This window comes from Humulus lupulus, chromosome 1 (genome assembly GCF_963169125.1).
Source record: "Humulus lupulus chromosome 1, drHumLupu1.1, whole genome shotgun sequence".
Classification (NCBI taxonomy): domain Eukaryota; kingdom Viridiplantae; phylum Streptophyta; class Magnoliopsida; order Rosales; family Cannabaceae; genus Humulus; species Humulus lupulus.
This window is the reverse complement of record NC_084793.1, coordinates 188,575,184-188,596,624: the sequence shown is the minus strand read 5'-3', so window position 1 is coordinate 188,596,624 and position 21,441 is coordinate 188,575,184. Positions and strand designations below refer to the sequence as shown.

At 38.0% G+C, this 21,441-nt stretch overlaps 1 non-coding gene across 1 annotated transcript; it reads right to left on the bottom strand.

Annotated features, from left to right (window-relative positions):
• Window positions 1–21,111: 21,111 nt before the first annotated feature.
• LOC133813575 (small nucleolar RNA R71) lies at window positions 21,112–21,218 on the bottom strand. Its single transcript, XR_009884585.1, has one exon. It is a non-coding gene; the product is annotated as a small nucleolar RNA R71 (small nucleolar RNA).
• Window positions 21,219–21,441: the final 223 nt, after the last annotated feature.

Sequence of the window (21,441 nt, the reverse complement as noted above, 5' to 3'; positions counted from 1 at the left end):
ATTATAAATTAATTGTTCACCAGTGAATTAATAGTACTTCAGGAACAAAAGGTAATTAGAAGAGTAGAACGATAATTTTGACTAGCTCTAATTAGCGAACCAATTAACTGGAGGATAGATAATTTTGTAAACATAATTCTATAATTACCTAGCGTAAAATTCCATATTTATAGTGGAGTAATAATGGAATTAATAAGATTATTCAATTAAATAGTTTAATTAATAATCTAGTTTCTTGGAGCTTAGTATTATAGGTCCATGGTACCAAAGTCGCATCTATATTATACTCTTAAGTGTGTGGATATAATTGACTAATTAAAGGGAGAAAAAAGACTTAATTGTCAATGAATTAATTTTTCAGGGCTAAGTTGTAATTATGTTATATTTATGTGTAATTAATTAATTAAATTAAATAGTATGTTTTATTTGAAAGCTATATATATGTTATATTAAATATTAATTGATTTTGGGTTGACTAATAATGAGAGAGAAAAATATCAATTTAGTATATGATAATAAATTATCAGATAAAGTTAATTTTAAATTAACTGATATTTATGGATTTATGAAATATTATAGTATTTTAATGCATAAATATTTTGTCTTATTAATTAAATAAATAAATGAGATAAAATTGGGGATGCACATTATAGCACACGCCCTTACACAGTGACTAGCATGTGACACATGTCACAGTCTCGTTTGTTCAATTCAAATTTTAATTGTTAATAATTTGAATAATTTATTTATATATTAAATAATTATTTGAAGAGAGATATTTTAATTGGATTAAAATATTGTTTAAAAAATTATATACTAAACCTAATCAGTTTTGATTTAGTCTAATTTTGTTAGATTATTTTAGGCTTATAAAATTCTAATAATATATCGAAAAAAATAAGCGATTAATTTTTAGTTTTAGGAAAAACCTAAAAAACTATAATACTCTCTCAGAACCTTTGTCTTGTCCAAACCTTTCTTGATCTCATATGTTGAGTACATTAAGAGAGTCTAAATCTTGTCTATATTATCCTACGTATGTGTCCACACATGTCTTTGTGTATTAAGGATTGACTTGCAAGATTTTAGTGTGAATCTTAAAGCTGTCTCATTGGATTGGATGATCGTTATTGTTTTACGTAAAGATAACAAAGATTCTTGATAGGCTACAAGAGGTATGATTCTATCTTTTGTGAATCTTGATTTAATGCATGGGTATGCATGCAATCTTGGCTTTGTTATTGGTTAAATTTTTAATGTCACTCTTCCGCTATACACTCTGATTTACACAATCAATACCAATATTTATATCCCATCGATATAATATTTTATCTAATAGTTTGGTTTTATGTTAATACAGGTAAATTTGTTATACAATGTGATGTTTGTTTTGTTTTTTTTATACTGTCCAAGTGAGAGAACGGTTGGAAAAATATGTATGAGACTAGTGTAAACATATCATCCATTGTTAAACATGCATATTGTATATGTAATGGTATTTTTGGAGACCATAATGGGATGGTAGTATTTTCTAAATAATTTGATGGTCTCCTTAGACACACCCTTACAATTTTGTGGACAGCCCATAGCACCTCAAGCACTCAATAACCCAATAAGTAAGCCCAATTCTATGGATGTCAAAATGAGTATAATATTTAATATATTTTGGAATATAAAGAGACAAGTTTTTCATATGATAGTCATTGTATTTTTGGGATCATTTTGAGAAAGTAAAAAAAGGGAATGCTTGCAAAAGAGATATCCTTGCTTGTTTTATTTTGCAAGTTGGAGTAGATATCCTAACAAAAAACATATAAAATATTTGAACAATGTCATTTGTCATGCATTCACGTAGAAGAGTGCAAAAGAGAGAGTAAGAAAGAGTTTTCTTAGCATTTCTTTTATAGAATTTGACCAAATGTTGATATCAGCACAATATAGGGAAGTCAATGTGTTTCTTTTCAACAATATGTAAATCCCTTAGGGACAAAAATAATTCAAAAATTATAATTTTTTATGAGTTATATTGGATTGGATGAACACCCTAACTCAAATGCATTCGTTGTAGGCAAAGCAAATTCAAACAATATAGTATAATATACCACAGCGATAAGCATCTCGAATATTGGTAACGATATGAACTATAGTTTAAAGGTGCAAGAAACCAGTATTTCTATAAAAAGAGAAAAATAATACATTGTAATTTTTTTTAATAATAATAATTTAAAAAATAGTAATTATAATTGATGATTTAGATACTTGAAAAAAAATCTAGCAGAAAGATTTTCCAAGATAATAGGAAATCAATTTGAGCTTTGTGGAGATGATGAAATAGATAAAAATGATGATAATGAAATAAAGCACAAATAGATAATATAACTCAAAACTGCCCAATGATTGGTGGCCTAAATACGTCAAAATACATTGTATTAGTAGCTTTTCCTAAATACGTAAAAATTGGTGACCAATGATTCTCAGAGTCTGCTTTGGAAGAAGAACGATAACAAAGCTTACTAGAATTAGCAAGTACGAAGAAAACAACAAGCAACCTTGAGACCTATTGAGATCCAAAAGTTGGTTTATTTCTAATAGCATGATAGGTTGGCGAGAAGATATACAAAAAATAAAAGTAATACAGATGGATAACATTTGAGGGTTGTTTTCTATTTAATCAGTTTTAAAAACAATGTTAAAATTGAACACACTTGACTCTTGTTCAGTTTCATAATTTAAATGTTGAAAAGCCACAAGTACAAACCATGTTCTCCAAACTTCAAAGAAATATGACATTTCATACATAGGCCAAACCATGACATGGGTATATAAAAATAATGCGTAAATAATACATTGTACATTTGAAATAGGAAATATCTATATGCTAACTGATTTTGAGTGTTTCTTCCATAGCATTCGACTAGCCTTGGTCGAGTGGGCATCGACCAACTTAGTCGGCAGTGTGTAGTAGATTGTTGAGTGGATTTTTGACTAAGTCTTGACCATTTGTAAGATGAATCTTCCTACGATTCTCTGTCAACTGGTCGAGAGTCGACCATACTCTTCATAAGTTGCGTTGTCATTTTAGCTGCCACATATCAGAATCCTCGCCATTTCATAGGTAAAACACTTGCCCCCAAGTTTATCATGATGCGACCACCATCAAATAAATTTATCCGAGCATTTTTTTGCGAACAAACCTTTATAACTTGTCTTTTTAGTTGTACTTACCTTTGCCTTGGAAAAATAAATATTATGATGACTCCTTTTTCCAAGAAGAAAACTGACGACTTCACGACTTCCAATGTGCAGAAAATGTACATTTTGAAATAACATTTTCACCTACGTACTCGAGTATATAAACCTCTTCACCTCTTGCATGTTATTTTTACTTTCACTTTTTCTCTCTTTAAGAACATAGAAAAGTTCAGTAAAACTTTCTTGAGACGTGAATAATCCGAGCCTTCTTCGATCAATTTCTGGTGGATTTTTCCTTCAATCTTTGATCCAAGTAAGTTTTTAGACTCTGAACTTCCATCTTTTTTCATTTTTCTTCAAAAAATCATGTATGATCTTTGTGATTTTTCGAATGATAAAACTGTAAAAAATCGTATAGTGTTCTTGAGTTTTTCTTGAATTTGTGATGAATCTGCTAAGTATTCTGAGGTTTAGAAACTAGAAAAGTAGCTTAAAGGATACATAGAAACGTTTGTGTAGACTTTGTTGCTGTAGATTCGTAAGTTTAGACACAAAATCGAAGTAAAAATTCAATATTTTACTTTCTCGAAAAAACTGGGTTTTTCCTGCTTCTAGGGTAGATGAAAAGTTTTTGTGAAAAAACTTTTTAATCTGAAATCTTTGCTGGTTGTGTGGTCAATCTTGTTTGTATAAGAATGTAGATGGTCGGATTAACCATTGGATTTACCCCCGAGCAGCCTTCTTTTTTTTCTTATTTATTTAAACTCTATTGGTCATTAGATTCCCACCTCCCCTTCTTCTTCTCAGATACATGCAAGACTACCGAGGAGGTGAACAACCAATAGACAACGATCTTCTAGCGTTGTTGTTCGAACTTCGAAACACCGAGCATGCTACTCCTCATCCTTGTAACACCCCGATTTCCTGAGATATCACGTAAAAAGTCAATTTAATTTAAAACAACAAGCGATAAAAACCTTAAAACTCATTTACTGAAATAAATTGGGCATGAGATCTCATTATTTATAATAAAACATTTTAACCTTTAACCATAAACAACATAAACCATTCAAAATCTTTAGAGAAATTTCATAATCATTTTCAATAAAATATAAATACTTTTAAAAACTCTAAAGCGTTGCGACCCTTCCACTAACATGTGAAATCCACGCCTTGAGCTTGCCATTGCTTTGCCTTGCCTTTACCCGCGACACAAAATACCCATGAGCTAACACTATTAAGAAGAGTTGTGCTAGACACAACCCCCCCTAGATGAAAACTAATTTTATCATAATCAATGAAAATCCTATAGCATATCATTTCCATACTATACCATATCATTCCATGTCGTATCATACCATATCATATCAAAAACAATTTTTTAATGCATGATGTACTCACATATATTCTTAACAAGTCATATCATAAACAATCATATTTTGTATGCTATGCTCACATAAATTTAACAAGTCATATCATTTCACATTATGCTCATATGACTAGCACTCACGTTGATCAGACGTGTAATGCAACTTGCCCTGCCACATGCTATTCGCACACATGACATTCCCACGAGGCAATACTTACCATGAATGGTTCTCACCCATGATAACAACAAAGTCCCTACAAGTGTTATTCGCACATAGGCAGCCACAACCATAATTCATACACTAAACATAGGCATCAAATAGAATTTTCAGTCTCTCATATGACATCATCTCTAACAAGCACCTAACAATTAACCTAGTGCAAATCCTGTGCGCAAGTGCCAACTCTTCTTACCTCAGTTGATGTGAGTTCCTCTTTCCTTCCTCGTACTCCTCGCTGAGTTCCCTTGTTGAGGACGAGACCTAAACACTCAACAATACAACGACGTACACAAAATACATTCAACAGTTAAGGTTTCGAACATACAAATCCTAATTCCAAAGAAAATCCTAGGCCAAAACACTATTCATACAAATATTCCTACCTAATAACTCACTATCATGCACACAAGCACAATTAACATTTCATACCACTCAAACACAATTATAAACTTGCCATGCATGCAAACACGAACAATTTGCATGACATCCTAAATTTAAGCATAAAATCTTATATTTCACATCATTATCATCCATGGACAATCATACAAATATTTTCCATGCAAAACATTATTTAAATATTATTCCTTAAATATCCAAAACTTTACATAAAAACACTAACATGCAACCTTTTTGACACATTCTAATAATCAAATAATAAATTTAAAATCAAATAATTATGCATGTGACCATAATACATCCAAACAACCCCTAAGTTTATATTATCTTATACACGTAAGTTAAACATAATTATATCCTAATTTTATAAATATCAATAAGATTTCATTAGTGTCTTCCCACAAATTATCTAATCATCAAAAGAACTCAACTTGAACTTCATTAAACAAATCCACACTCGAAACTTCCAAAAGATGAAGAACTCTACACCTTTCGAAATACGCCTTATCCTTCTTCTTAGAGTTTTTGAAATTCTCTCCCTTCTCTATAGTGCTCGACCACTTCTTTATTTTCTCACGTTCTATAGTGCTTAGCCACTTGGTCTATTTATAGGGCAATGATCTAACAACTTTCATTTGAATTCAAATTCAAATCCCTAAAAATAATATCTTAACTATTGTTTCTTGTAACATACTCTCCAAGACATCTTCAAATTTCAAATTCTAATCATAATCCTTTGATTTAGTCAACCACCAAAATAAAGAAACAATATTTTATTTTAAATCCTCCTTAATTCTCGCACTTACTTGTTTTCATTTAAATAAATTTATAAACCCAATTTTATTGCCTATCAATCCAATCTTGTAACTTAAGACTCGATTTTGACCAAAAAATAACGCAAATTTGGAAAATCCTATTTCAGTATCAATTATAAATTTTTCAAAGAGCTTTCCAACAGCATCTTATACATCCAAATTAGACTTCTACAACAAAAGTTATGACCAAAATATCATAACTGGTGCTTAAATTACGAAAATTCAGACTTCTAGGTTTATGTCCAATAATAATAATGTGATAAATCAAATAAATAAAATAGCATTAAAATTCACACAATATTATTAATTATTATTGTACTCACAATAATATTCACACAAAAAATAAATAATTAAAATTAACTGGTAAATTAATTATTTATTAGGCAATATGCTCATGCTAAGATTTTATTATCATGGCAATATACGTATGCTCATGATGAAATCAAGAATTTAATTGTCATTAAAATTCCATACATATCTAAACTCATAAATATGTAAAATAAAAAAAATGACAAAAATACCCTCAATGGTATAAATCATAAAACTATCATTTCGAGAAAGTGGATATTACAACCCTCTTCTTCAAACTCCTATTCGAGAATCCTTTTCTAACCATCTTCCATCAAAACCTTCAACTCCTATGGCTAGAGTCAAGCAAGTGGCTCGCCAAAAAAAGAAAAACCCTAAAGTTAGTCGTGGGGCGACCAACGAGGAGGCATTTATAGCAGAGGACAAAGTGTGAGAACTCATCCTTTCTAACACTATTTTGAAGCTGGGCACCAAGAAAGAACATCTGCACTGGTATATTGCACCACCTAGTGTTTTATCGAGCAAGGTGGTGGAACGCTACCCGAAGAAGTATAGAGTTCACGGGGTCACTTTGTACAAACCAACACTCGACCAAAGGGCTAATGTCCCTGGGGGTGCTTTTAGTGCCTGGTCGAGGTATAATATAGAGGTTGGTGTCACCTTGCCTGTTCACGAATACTTTAGACGGGTTGCTGATTACTTCGACATCACTCTTTTCCAGATCACACCAAACATATATAGGAGGTTGTTGACATTATATATCGTGTACCATATGAGAAAATGAGTTGCTCTTACTCCTCACGAGATCAACTACCTGTTCGATGTCAAATCCAACGCAAAGCATAACAATACGGGTTTCTTCCACTTCTCAATCAAGATAGTTCGCACACTTTCTTGACGAACACCTACAAGTCCAATGTAGGGAAGAATCAAATAGGATACTTCCTAACAATGGACTTGGTCGCAGACAACCTATCCTTCACCTGGGGAGGTAATATGCATTATCTTCATCTTCATTCATATTCGATCATTTTTCTTTTTCTTTACCCTTATCACTTCAATTCATTATCTATAATACAGGTCCATGGCATCGAACAATTCCCACCCAGGGAATGTGTGATAGGGCTGACATCTTGGCCAGCCTAACTAATGCCGAGAAGAGCTGTAAGTATCTAGTGAATGTAGAGAATCTCAGGCTGGTTGGTCTTTTGTAACCTCATCAGGAGGCAAAAGACTTAGTTGTTGAAAGTGCCACTAGAGAAGGCACCAATGAATAGATAGCCTCGGAGCAGCCTCAAGGTGTCCCTTAACCACCCAGGCCTCGTGCGACGGGTTTTAACATCAGGGAGCCTAGTGAGACACCACGACCAGCTCATGCTCCTCCGTCTAATGGCAAAGGAAAACAAAAGATGCCAGAGAGACCTTCTCAGGAGGATCACTCATCTTTCGGTGATAAAAATGGTATTACTAACTTTTTAATTAGTAGAATTATCTAGGGTAGATGAGTTTTACACTAGTAGTTAAAATAGCTTAGATAACATATCGACCAACATAGGTAGTTTGGTTATAACTACTACCAGAGAACTTACACTATTTTGCTTGTGAATTTTCCATTTATTAACTCGTTGGTTTTGTGCAGATACGTTAGAAGCTTTTGACATCTACGCTTCTGGATGCATAAGTGTTGGGTACAAATGACCACCAAAGAAGGATGTGGGAGTCTCAAGGAGGGCCTCCCCAGCCAAAAAACAAAGTCAAGAACTTTTGACCACAAAGTCAAAAGTTAAGAACTTTCTTGACGTGATGGTTGTGAGCGGTTCAGGTTCTATCCATTTAGTGAAGTATTCGACAACAACAGTAACATATTTGACTCCGCCCTTTCTTGTTGGTAAGGGTCTGATTAGATCTATTCCCCAGACTACAAATGGCCAAGGGCTTTGCATTTTCTTTAACTCATTGAGAGCTGCTCGAGGAATCTTGGAAAATCTCTGACACTTGTCGCATTTTTGTATGTACTCCATCGCATCTTCGTTCGTGGTTGGCTAGAAGTACCCTTGCCTTAATACCTTTTCAGTCAGACTTTGTCCCCAGCATGGTCACCACAAAACCATTTCTATACTTCTTGCAAAAGTTCCTTGGCTTTTTCCTTAGTGACACAATGTAATAGTGGTAAAGAATATTGTAATGTCTCAAAGTTCCTAATAAGGCTTAGTGCCTTGATTAGGGGGGCGTGAGGGCATTATTTGATTATTATATGTTAATATGTTATTTAATTGGATATATATGTGATTGTGTGAATTGCATGAGTTATATTACGATATGGCTGATTAGGCATGTTTAAGTGTATTAAATGTGCAAAAAAAAAAGGCTCACTTTTATTTAAAGGGGAATATTTGTAATTTTGACCTATTGATGGTATAATTGTGATTATATGATTGAGACCGCATTATTATGTGGATATATTTGAGATATTCGGCAAGAGTCAGTCCTTTCGAGCAATATAGTGGTGTAGTCACAACGAGGATTTATACCTAGCTCGGGGCGAGCCAATGGGTATTTTGGTAATTCGGTGAGTTACCAGGACTCATTGGAGTATAAGTCATAGTTTAGGAAAAATGGTGATAATCCGAGATTGGCAGAATTAATTGGGAATTATAAGTGTAAGGTGAGACGAGAATGTAAAATGAAGATTTTGCCCTTAGTGGGCTTTGAGAGGAAAGTAAGTAAGTGGGGGCATTTTGGTCATTTTGACCATTTGATTGTATGGGCTAGAGGCTGAGTTTATCAACTCAGAAAAACAGAAGTCTCATTTCCTCTCTTTCTCCTCTCACATGTTCTCTCTCTCTCTCTCTCTCTAAGTTTTACGTTTTGATTAGAGTTCTTGAATTCTAAGGTTTAGAAATAATCTTTGGTGGTAATTGAGTTGCTTAGGGAGAACTTAGTGGTTGTTAAGCTTACTGAACAACTAGGAATCGTCCTTGGCAGGGGTAACTCTGTTTTTTTTAAGCTTTGGGTCGAGGGAACACAAACTTAAAGGCTCGGGAATGGTTCTACTACCCGGTTGAATAGAATTCAGGGTCCCGAAGGCTAGGACTTGGTCTGGAAGCCTTTATTAGTTCATTTCTTGATAATTAGGGTTTACCGCTAGAAAGGATATCACTCAGGGTTGTTATATTCGCGTGCTCAGGAGTTGAGGTAAGAAAACTGCACCTAGACTATGGTTAGGGCTTGAGCCCAGTTATTTAACATAATTATAGCCATGTTTAGAATGTTTTAATAACCATGTTGATTGCGCTATGCATACCTATGTTAAGTAATGATTGTTTATTTGTTATATCTGATTGAAAAGCTCGACTTATAAGTCGAGAATTATATATTATATCTTATTGAAAAGCTCGACTTATAAGTCGAGGGATATCTGTTATATCTGATTGAAAAGCCCATCTTATAAGTCAAGATTTTATCTATTATATTTTATTGAAAAGCTTGGCTTATATGATATATAAGTCCGACTTATAATTCAAGGGCGACATTAGCGTGTGAAGCGCAGGATGAAATGGTAGGGCCAATATAGAAGCTCAGCTTATAAGTCGAGGTTGACATTAGCATCTAAAATGGCAAGGCCAATATAGAAGCTCGTCTTATAATTCGAGGGCTGCATTAGCGTGCAGAATGCAGGCCAAAATGGCAAGGCAAATGTAGAAGCTCGACTTATAAGTTGAGGGCGACATTAGCATGCGAAACACAGGCCGAAATAGCAGGGCCAATATAGAAGCTCGGCTTATAAGTCATGGATGGCATTAGCGTGCGAAACGCTGGCCATAATTATAGGGCCAACATAGAAGCATGATATATGTTTGCATAGCTCTACAACCACTGGGAACATGGAGCATGCTGCATGCTTGACCGGTATAGCTGTTTCTGAAAGGAATAATGCGATGGGCATTGATGTGGCTCCATAACCGCTTAAAGGGATTAAATGCATGCACGAGTATGGTTATTACTGTTAGGCATGTTAATCATGATTCTGAAATATATTGATTAACTTTTTATGAGCATGTTTATGTTTTCTTGTTGAGCCTCAGCTCATGGGTGCTATATGGTGCAAGTAAAGGGAAGGAAAAGCTGGACCAGCCATGTGTTCGAAAGCTTCAGGGGCAGAGTGTACATATGTGGCCTGCTCGACCACCACAGCCAAGGGTATCTATTGGAACTAGGGCTGGTCCCTGATTTATTTTGCCGCTTAGGTCAGCCTTTTGTATTCACTTTGGGTTTGTAATAGTTATAAACTCATTTTGGGATCCCATGCATCATACTTAACCCTTTTTAATGGAATGGTTATTGTTTGACCAAAAATTTTAGTACCTAAATCCTGTGTTAGTCTTAATTACATGATTTAAGTCCAAATGAATCGTTTTGCTAGTTGAGCACAAATATTAATACACAGTGTAATGGTCCATGATTAGGAGGACGTTACAAATACCCTCGTTAGTATAGGATCCCGTTCACTAATATATATCGAGAATATTGCCTTATTAGTTTTCTTGATTCATTTCAGTCAGTAGGTAGTATTCCCTGCTTGAGATATTGTGTTATGCGAGTCATCCGTGTATCGACAACATCAATGACCATTACTAGATGCTCAACTGGAACAATGTTCAGCGTATCAACATCTTTTGCACTTTCCAGTTTCGCTAAAGCATATGTGTTCGAGTTTTGGTCACGAGGTACCTGTTGTATAGTATACTTGTTGAATTGTGCCAACAAGTCCTTAGCCTTGTTCAAGTACGAAACTATCTTCAATCCTCGCACTTGATAGTCTCCTAGTATTTGATTTACCACCAATTGTGACTCACTATAGATTTTGAGTGCCTACACGTTGACATCTTTTGCTAGCCTTATCTCATCAGTGAGCAATGCTTCATATTTTGCTTTATTGTTTGAGGCAACAAACCCAAATCTGAGTGCGCTGTGGAAGCGATGTTCCTCTTGAGTGATTAGAATTAGTCCTGCTTTGAAGTTGTTTTCATTAAGACCCATCAACGAACAACTTCCAAATAGGGAACCATTATTTTAATTCACAAAATTAGCCCTGCTCTGGGTCTGCTTGATGGTTGGTAATCTTGTGTACTCAGCTACAAAATTTGCAAGTGCTTGTCCTTTTATTGTTGCTTGTGGCTGATAGGTGATCTTGAATTCCACAACCCATTTTAGTAGTCGACTAGCTACTTCAGGTTTTAGCAATACCTGTCTCAGAGGCTAGTCAAGTAATAATGTGATTGGATAGGCTTGAAAGTATGGTCGCAGCTTTCGTGACATGAGCAGTAGATAATAGGCCAATTTATCAATTTCCAGATATCTTGATTCTTCTCCTACTAGTCTTTTGCTGATGTGATACACTAGATGTTGGATTTTGTCTTCTTCTCTGATCAGAACAACACTAGCAGCGTACTTTGTTACTAGTAGATAAACAAATAAAGTCTCTCCATTGATTGGCTTGGATAGAATAGGAGGTTGTGACATATGCTTCTTGATGGCTTGGAACCTGCTCACATTCTTTCATCCATTCGACTTTCTTACTTCCTCTCGGTAGGTTAAAGAATGGGATGCATTTATCTGTTGATTTTGATGTAAACCTACTAAGAGCAGCAATTCTTCTTTTAAGACTTAGAATGTCCTTGATTCTGATTGGTGAATTTATGTCTATCAAATATTGGATCTTTTCAAGATGTGCCTCTATTCCTCGCTTGTTGACTATGAATCAAAGAAATTTACTAGAACCAACTCCAAAAGAACACTTGAGAGGATTTAACTTCATCTGTTATTTCTTTAATATATTGAATCACTCCTCAAGATCTTTGATATGCCCCTCGGTTTTCTTCGACTTTACTAGCATATTGTGAACATATACTTCCATGTTGTTGCCAATCTGGTCTTTAAACATGTGGTTTACCAGGTGATGGTAAGTAGCCCCAACGTTTTCAAGCCAAATGGCATTACCCTGTAGCAGTAAAGTCTAGTGTTTTTCTGGAAGCTGGTGTGTTCCTCGTCTGGGGGATGCATGCTAATTTGGTTGTACCTAGAATAAGCATCCATGAAAGATAATGCCTCGTGCCTAGATGTCGCATTGATCAGCTAGTCAATTCTGGGCAATGGAAAGCAATCCTTTGGGTAGACTTTATTAAGGCATGTAAAATCCACACATGTCCTCCACTTACCATTTGGTTTGGGGAAAGGTACCAAATTGGAGACCCACTATGGATAAAACGCTACCCGATGGAATCGATTCTCCTTTAATCTTTCAACTTCTACTTTTAAGAATCCCGACCTATCCACATCAAGCAACCTTCGTTTTTGTTGTACTGGTGGGTATTTTTTTTTCTACGTTATGGACATGACTCATCACAATTGGGCTAATTATGTAACGTCCCAAATTACCTAATAAGGTTTAGGGTCTTGATTAGTGGGCCAGGAGGGAAAATTATGGAATTATATATGTATGTTATATTTGTGTGTAATTATGTGATTATATGAGTTGTATGATAATATGACTAGATATTCATTTTAGGTGTATTAAATATGCATGTGGGCCCGTTTTTTATTAGAAGGGCAATTTTTGTAATTTGGCATGTTACGGGCATAATTGTATATATATGTGCATTGTAACGACCCAAAATTACTGATAAGGCTTAAGAGCCTTGATTAGTGTGTCGGGAGGGCATAATTGGAGGTTAAGAGAATTAATGGTAAGAAATCATGAATATGGGTATTGAGTAAGTATGCGGGCCCTGTTTGGCTGGTAAGGGCATAATGGTATCTTGGCCTGTTAGGGCATAAATGTGAATGTGTGTGATAAATTGTTGAGACCACATTATTATGTGGGTAGATTGATAAATATATATATGCGTGTACAGGTGTGTGCATTTGTAACTATCGGCACGAGGCGATCCTAGGGAGCAAGTAGCGGGAAAGTCACAACGGGGTTTAATAGTTGACTTTGGATAAGTCAGGGATATTATAGGTATCGGGTAGTTAATTAGACTATCGGGTCATGAAAATAAATATATGGAGATATATTTGAGGTTAGGATGCTAGGCGGGAATATTGGGGGATTTTACCATTTTGGCCTCGGGGACGGTTCCGGCACCCCGAGCCTTGGGATTGGCTTAATAAGATAAGTTAGAGATAAAGAAGCTTTTGGAAGAAAAACATAAACTGACTCTTATTCTCTCTCTCAAGGGAACTAAGAAAAAACACAAGAAAAACAGAGGGAATTTGGAGGATTTAGGCTGGGATTTCAGAGGATTTCAGTGGGGATTTAAAAGCTTGGTGCAAGGATTATCCAAGGATCATTCAACTAAAGCCAAGGTGAGAATCAAACTGTGATTTTGAGGTTAGAAGCTCTGAGTTTTCTGGGTAGTTGGATAATCATGATTTTTATGTTTAAGGTTGAATTGAAGCTAGAACTTGGGAACCAGCTCGGATTTTGCTTAGAGAAGAGGTTCAGCTAAAGAGGTAAACTTTAATTTATGAATTAGAAGTCTAAGTCTGGGTTTTGAATGGTTGGTTATGGTGTTTGATGTTCTTGAGTTTCAGAGATTGAAACATGGATTGCAATGCGTTTTAGATTGGGTTTCCTGTTGAATTATGATGTTAAAATTGTTTTAAAAGTGTTGGGAATGATTGATATTGAAGTAGGGAGCTTTGGGATGGTTCTGGTTAAGGTTTGGAGGTTGGAAATGATGGAAATTCTGGGTTCGAAGGGAAGGGCCGCGGCTCTGTTCTAGAGCGCTGCGGCCCTAGCTTGCAAAGGAGCCAAGAAGGCTCGGCCAAAGGCAAGCGCCGCGGCGCCCAAAGCAAGGGCCGCGGCGCGTGTCCCCTTCAGGTGTGGGGTTGGCTCTGTTTTGGAGAAGGGCCACGGCTAAGCTTCAAGGGCCGCAGCCCTTGGTTGCACACATGAGTTTTTGAGGGTTTTAAGCACGAGAAGGTAGTCTAGTGTGCTCGGGATTGGTTCCACCACCGTGCTTGGTGGAATTCGGTTTCCCAGGAGTTATTTTTATAACCAAAAACATATATCCGAGTATTAATGGAATTCATTATCTTGGTTGTGACTAGGTGATAAGCTAGGGCTCGGGAATGGATCGTGCTCGGGGGTCGTCCTTTCTATTTAAAGCATTTGACATTAAGGTAAGAAAACTGCACCTGTGTATGTGGATAGGATGGGACTAAGTGTTCCCAATATTTGAATGTATTATTATGTGGTTGTGAAACACCATGTGAATATGTTGGGACTAAGGGTTCCCTTATACTGGTATGAATGTCATAAGGTGGTATTATGCCACGGAGACATGTGGTAACGGCCTAAGGGTGCCGAAATCCACACTTGCGCACAGGGCGCGGCTCGGACACTGGTATCCGAGGACAGCTTATTATGCACTAAGCTCGGTTTAAGTGGGCCGGAGTCAGTGGGTTAAACAGAGGGTGCGGCCTAAGTCGTCGGCCCTGGATATTATGTGGTATGAGTGTATTATGTGATTGATTGTGTCTTGAATCTGAATGTATGTGCTGAATATCTGTTGTAGAATATTGTCTATGACTTAATGAGTATCTGGAGCTGGATTATTGATTATTGACCAGTGTGTTGTCTTGAATGGACTTAATGGCTTGAAAGAACTGAGTAATGCTTTGTGGTTATTGGATTATGCTCTGTGAACTGTTTAGTTGTTAACACTGTTAAGATATGATATTATGTTTCTTGCTGGGCTTCGGCTCACGGGTGCTACATGGTGCAGGTAAGGCAAGTTGGCCATGGGTTGGAGAGCTCTGGGGGCGAGGTGTACATTATCAGCTACTCGGCCACCACGGTCGAGTATTTGTACAGGAACCTAAATCGTATATGTTTCCATTAGAGTGGCTTGGTCAATTATTTGTAATTAAGAGTTTTGCATTCACGTTATTTAAACCCTGATTTGGGATCCCATATAATAAACGTCTGTTTTCAATAAAGTTTAACCGTTTATAAACAAATTCTATTTAACCTAATCCTTCGTGTCATTAGATACACAGTTCAAACTAAACGACTTGATTAGCAAGTCTTGCACTATTTCAAACACACAGTGTAACGGTCTTGGTTATCCAGGGCGTTACATGCATGTGTGATATATGTGAGAAAACACATTATTATGTGTGTTTATTTGGGTTACTCAGCACGAGACGATCCTAGGGAGAAAGTTAGCGGGAAATTCACAACAGGACCCAATACCCGACTCGGGGTGAGTCAAGGGGTATTTTGGGTAATTGGTACAATACCAGGTTATTGGGTAACAAGAATAAATGTTTGAGGACATATTTGGAGTTAGTGGGATTAGGAGGAAATATCGGGGATTTTGATCATTTTTCCCTCGGGGACGTTTTTGGTACCCCGAGCCTCGGGATTAGCTTAAGTTACTTGAACCTTAAGAAAACAATAAAAAAAAAAAAACACTCAAACACCCTTATCAGCTCACGCAACTGACTCTCTCTCTCTCTCTCTCTCTCTCTCTCTCTCTCTCTCTCTCCTTCATTCTCTCTTTCTCTCTCTCTCTCTCTCTCTCTCTCCTTCATTCTCTTTCATTTTCTAAGTGAATTGCTTGAGGAACTAAGGAAATATTGGGTGAAGCTTGGGAAATTGAAGGCTTGGCTCTAGAATTGGATTAGCTACAACTAGGAGGACTTAAATCACAGCTGAGGTAATGCTCTAACCCCTGTTTTAGTTGAATTATGTTATGGTTTCTTAGTATTCTTGAGGTATTCTTGAGCTTTGTAGCTCTTGGATTGTGAGTTTTGATGGGGTTTTAATCAAGTTTTAAGTTGGGTTTTGTTGCTGGAATTATGTTGAATCTGTTATGGGGATTGAATTATAGTTCTAGGAATCATTTGGGAAGATTTTGGTAGGATTTTGGCTGGAGAAAAATAGAGGTATTCTGGGTTCATAAGGTCAGGTCGCGGCCCTGTTCTTGGGGCACTGTGACCCAAGTGAACCCAAGGCCAGGTGGGAGGCTTTTGCTTTGGAGGCGCGCCGCGACCCTTTAGGGCAAGTCGCGGCCCGTGTTCTGGTTCCAAGCATGAGGGGCCTCTAACCTGGGAGGCGCGCCGCGACCCTTAGGGGCAAGTCACGGCCCGCCTGGGTTGTTTTGGCCACCTTAGGTCTTGAGTAACGAGAAATCAAACCTAAGGGCTCGGGATCGATTCTACTACCCGGTTTAGGAGAGTTTGATGTCTCAGAGGCTAGGACTTGGTCAGGAAGCCTTTATTTACTCATTATTGACAGGATCCTATATTATGGTTGTGACTAGGTTATCGCTAGGGGGTCGGAATCGGGGTTGTGCTTGAGGGTTGTTCTTATTATTACACTATACTCGGACCTAAGGTAAGAAAATTGCACCCAATATGTGATATATGTGATTAGGGCTTGGCCCGACTACTGTTTATAACTATGAATAGGTAGGGCTCGGCCCTAGAGAATGAACGTGAATTAGGATATGCTTGAATGCTCTATGTCTGATTAATTATTAGTAAATGCTTACCTTGTTGCATAGGTAGGGCTTGACTGCGTTAAGGAACATGGTTATTACTTGTTATCCAAAAAACAGACACGGGTGACGTGGCAGACGCTTTTAACACGTGGCTGACACCTGGCAGAAGGTCTGTTCGACCATCGACCAGTGAGATTCCCCTGACGAAACATTTGAAGCTTATATACGACCCGCCTAGTCGTATACTCCATGTATTTAGAGATAATGTTGTACAATTGTGATCATATCCGAGATTATCTCCCATGATTCATGATGATCAGATTATTTAGGAAAGAATATATATAACTAATTCGTGTAATCCTCCTTGAGCCTATAAATAAAGAGAAATAGCTAAAGGAAGGGACTTTGGGCTGATTTAAGTTTACGCTTTACAAGAGAATTAGAGCGATTATCTTACGATTGTATTATTCATCTCTCTCAGGTCTGTGAAACTCAGAGAACCCTAGTTCTTTGATCACTCCTTTGAGAACTGATATCAATAATAGCTTAAGTGGACGTAGGTCATTACCAGTTCTTGGGGCCGAACCACTATAACTTTGTGTGTCGTTTATTGTTTTTTCCATTAGATCTATTTCAACACTTTACATCACATCAAGCATTTGACTCTGTGTCAGTTGACCAAATTGAGGGTCAACATTCTGGTGCTTTCATTGAGAGCTTGAGATGAGATTGTTGAAGCATTAATGGCAAAAACAACAAAGAAGACTGGGCAGGCGGCTGGCGCTGCACCATCTCAACCTCCTCCTCCTCCTCCCCCAAACATGGCTGAAAATGAGCCACACTTGGAATTTGATGAGGAAGAATTGGACTTTGAGACGCTGAGAAATACCCTGGGGGTATTGCAAGATGAATTGGCCAATCTGAGGGCCAGTCAAGAAAGTGGTGCAAAGATTATGGCGCAGCAGCAGCAAGAGATAGAGCGTCAGCGCCAAGAGCTAAGTGAAAGACAGGCGGAGATGGACCGTCGTCAGAGGGAGGCCATGGCAGCCCTCGAAGCAGCCCTGCAGTTGGCTAGGAATCAGGCTGCACCTGCCTCACAGCCTGATCAACCCTCAAATGGGCCACCCCAAAGGGGTCCCAATCCTAGCCCTCCTATCCAACCGACGGGCCCTCAAAGGCTCGAGCAGCCACCAATGCCTCAGGATGATGTCCCACCAAGGGATCCTGAGATGCAACCTCCATCCCAGGCTGGTCAAGGAAATCCCCTGCAGCCAAGGCAGAATAGGGCCGGGTAGTAGCCCCGTAGTCCTAGACGCCATGGGAGTGAAGAGCCGAACCCACCGAGAAGGGGACAACATCCTTCTGGCAACGGAAGAAACTCAGAGATAAGCTCTGCGGTCAGGGGCCCCCCACGACATGATAATTCACGGGGACCTATCGACCAGCGCAGGCCTCCCCCTAACACTCGGGAAGTTCCAGCCTGAGGAGGCAACCGAGGGGACAGTTGGTCCCACCATAGCCAATCTAGGTTCAGAGATGGCCATGGTTATAATGAGGCCGACTCAGGCATAAGGAACGCCGGTCGAAGGAATGAAGAGAGAGGTGGAGGCAGAAGCCGACCACCTAGAGAAGACCAATAAGATAGACGTAACGCTGGGGGGCAGCCCAGACAAAACAACGACTTTAACCAGCTCGGAGCAAGCGAGCAGCGGCGAAGAAACGAAGACTTAAGGGATGTACTCAATGACCGCTGGGAACGACACGATGAGTACATCCCCCCAGCAGCAGAGGCCCCGGAAATTCCTGAAGTCGTGCAAGCCCAGATAGATGCCCTGAACCAAGCAGTACAACAGCTGGTCGGGGGAAGGACGTCTTACATCGAGTACGATAGGAGAAGGGGCACCCCTTACATTCAGAGGATAGTTGTGGCAGAAACTCCCAGCAAGTTTAAAATGCCCACACTTCCGAACTTTGACGGGTATGGTGACCCAGTATCTCATGTCAACAAGTTTGAGATACAGATGGACATTCAGAAAGTGTCCGAAGACGCTCGGTGCAGGATCTTTCCTGCAACACTTTCTGATGCTGCACAGGAGTGGTTTTTTAAATTCCCTCCTGCAAGCATTATATCTTGGGAGATGTTCGTAAAGGAGTTTTACGGACAATTCTATGTGGGTCGTGTGCACCCAACTGAGGCAAACCAGCTGGTTGAGATACGCCAGCAAGAAGGAGAGCCACTGAAGGATTACGTCCAGCGTTTTATGCGGGCAGTTGATAAACGAGTTTTAGGCTCGTTTATGGTCCTAGTTTTTAGGCTATTTTTCATTAGTTAGGATTATTTTATTTCGGAATTATGCTCGTTTGTTCTTGTTTCAGGGTGATTAATGTTAAAGTGATACAATTGATGAAAAGGAGCGAAAGTGGAACAAAATCGGGACGGATTTGTGAATTTTCTTGGTTCTGTAAGTAGCGCTACAGCGCCACTAAAGGAGCGCTGTAGCACTAGGAAGAAGTTCTGAAGAAGCTCGGCTCTGACTTTAGCGCTACAGCGCTACAACATTAGTGCTACAGTGCTTGGACGCAGTTTTCAGGAATTTGGTTCCTGACTTTAGCGCTACAGCGCTACCATAAGAGCACTACAGCGCTGGTGCCCAGATTTCCCCCATTTCGTTTCTGACTTTAGCGCTACAAGGGTAGCGCTCCAGTGCTGGTTTCCCGATTTTTGACATATCTGATTACTTTTGATGGGCAATTGAGTCTTTTCCAGAGGGAATTTTTAGTAGGGATTCTTGGGAAACATATATGCGACTGAGACAGGGCTGAAGGGGATAACGACGGCTGGGAGTAAGAATACCATCTTGGAGGATTGATTGTTGTGTTTTTCATCTTTTTCTTAAAATTTTTATGTTTGTAATTGAATTATTTTATTGTTAGAATGAATATCATGGGCTAAACTCTTTTTAGGGCTTTTATGTGAATCTTTTGGAAACCCTCTTTATGGTTTAATGCAAAATTGATGTTCTTCTTCATCTCTTTCAATTCCTTATAATCTATGTTATTTGTGTGATTATTGATTGATCACCTCTAATTGCTATTTCATGAATCAAATTGAAATCTGAAAAGTGAAATTTGATATGCTTTGATTGTTTGGATGCAAATTTAATTTAGAACGAAAGTATCTAGATTATTTGCCTATTTTTTTGAGTTGCGTGGTTAATGCCTTCTACATGATTCAACTTACCATAGAAATATAGGAAGTTGTCATTTAGATTGAATTTCATAAATCTTGACCAGATTATGAATTGTTTTTGCAACTTATTCTTGAATAGGGAGAAGGGGATATAAATTATTGCATTAGGAAATAAAAGGGTGGAAAATAGAGGATCATAATTTTCGTAATTTCATTTTCTCTGTTATTTTCTGTTTAAATTTTCATTGTGCTTCGTTAGTATTTTTCTTAGTTTGAAATCTCTGAAATCGTTCAATCAAATAGAATTAAAAAGATTGGTTGATTGGTAATTGATAATTCAGTCCTTGAGGACGATACTTGGTTTTTACCATTTTATTACGAATTGCGACTGTGTGCACTTGCATAGCAAAAATATCGCAACAAGTTTTTGGCGCCGTTGCCGGGGACTGGAAATAATTATCAATTAATTTTTATTCTAATTTGATTTTAATTTCTCTTGTTTCTAATCTGTTTAGCTGCTTAATTTGTCTATCTCAGGTGAATTTTGGTATATGCGTGGCAGAAGAGGAAAAGACACACTTGTTCCTCTGAATCCTGAGATTGAAAAGTCTTGCAAGAAAATCAGAAAGAACAAGAGGGAGGCCCAGAAATCTGTGAAGATGGCACAGAATGAAGGGGATGGCAGGAATGTTCTAATTCCTGGAGTTGTACAAGGGGGTCAGGCTCAGAACAATGCTGAGAGGAGCCTGAGAGACTATGTGCTGCCCACTCTGACGGGAGTACAAAATAGTATACGCCCACCAGCTGTAGAGGCTAACAACTTTGAAATCAAGCCCGCTATTCTACAAATGGTGCAGTCCTCTGTGCAATTTAATGGGTTGCCTTCTGAAGATCCTCACACCCATTTGTCTAATTTTCTGGAATTGTGTGGAACCTTCAAATATAATGGGGTGAGCGATGACGCAGTTAAGCTTAGGCTTTTCCCATTCTCTCTGAGGGACAGAGCTAAAAGTTGGCTGAACTCACTGCAACCAAACTCTATTGTCACCTGGCAAGATCTAGCTCAGAAATTTTTGTCTAAATTCTTCCCTCCGTCCAAAGCTGCTAAATTGAGGGGAGAGATCAATAACTTTTGCCAGAATGACGGAGAGTCATTGTATGAAGCTTGGGAACGGTTTAAGGAACTCTTGAGAAGATGTCCTCATCATGGCATTGAACAGTAGATGCTAGTACAGAATTTCTACAATGGTTTATGTCCTACAACCAGAACCATTATTGATGCTGCAGCGGGTGGTACGTTTATGAGCAAGAGTGCAACTGGTGCTTATGAGCTGCTAGAGGACATGGCCACAAACAATCATCAGTGGTCTGAGGAAAGATCATCAGGAGTCAAAAAGGTAGCTAGGGTGCATGAGCTGGATGCAATCACTGCTCTA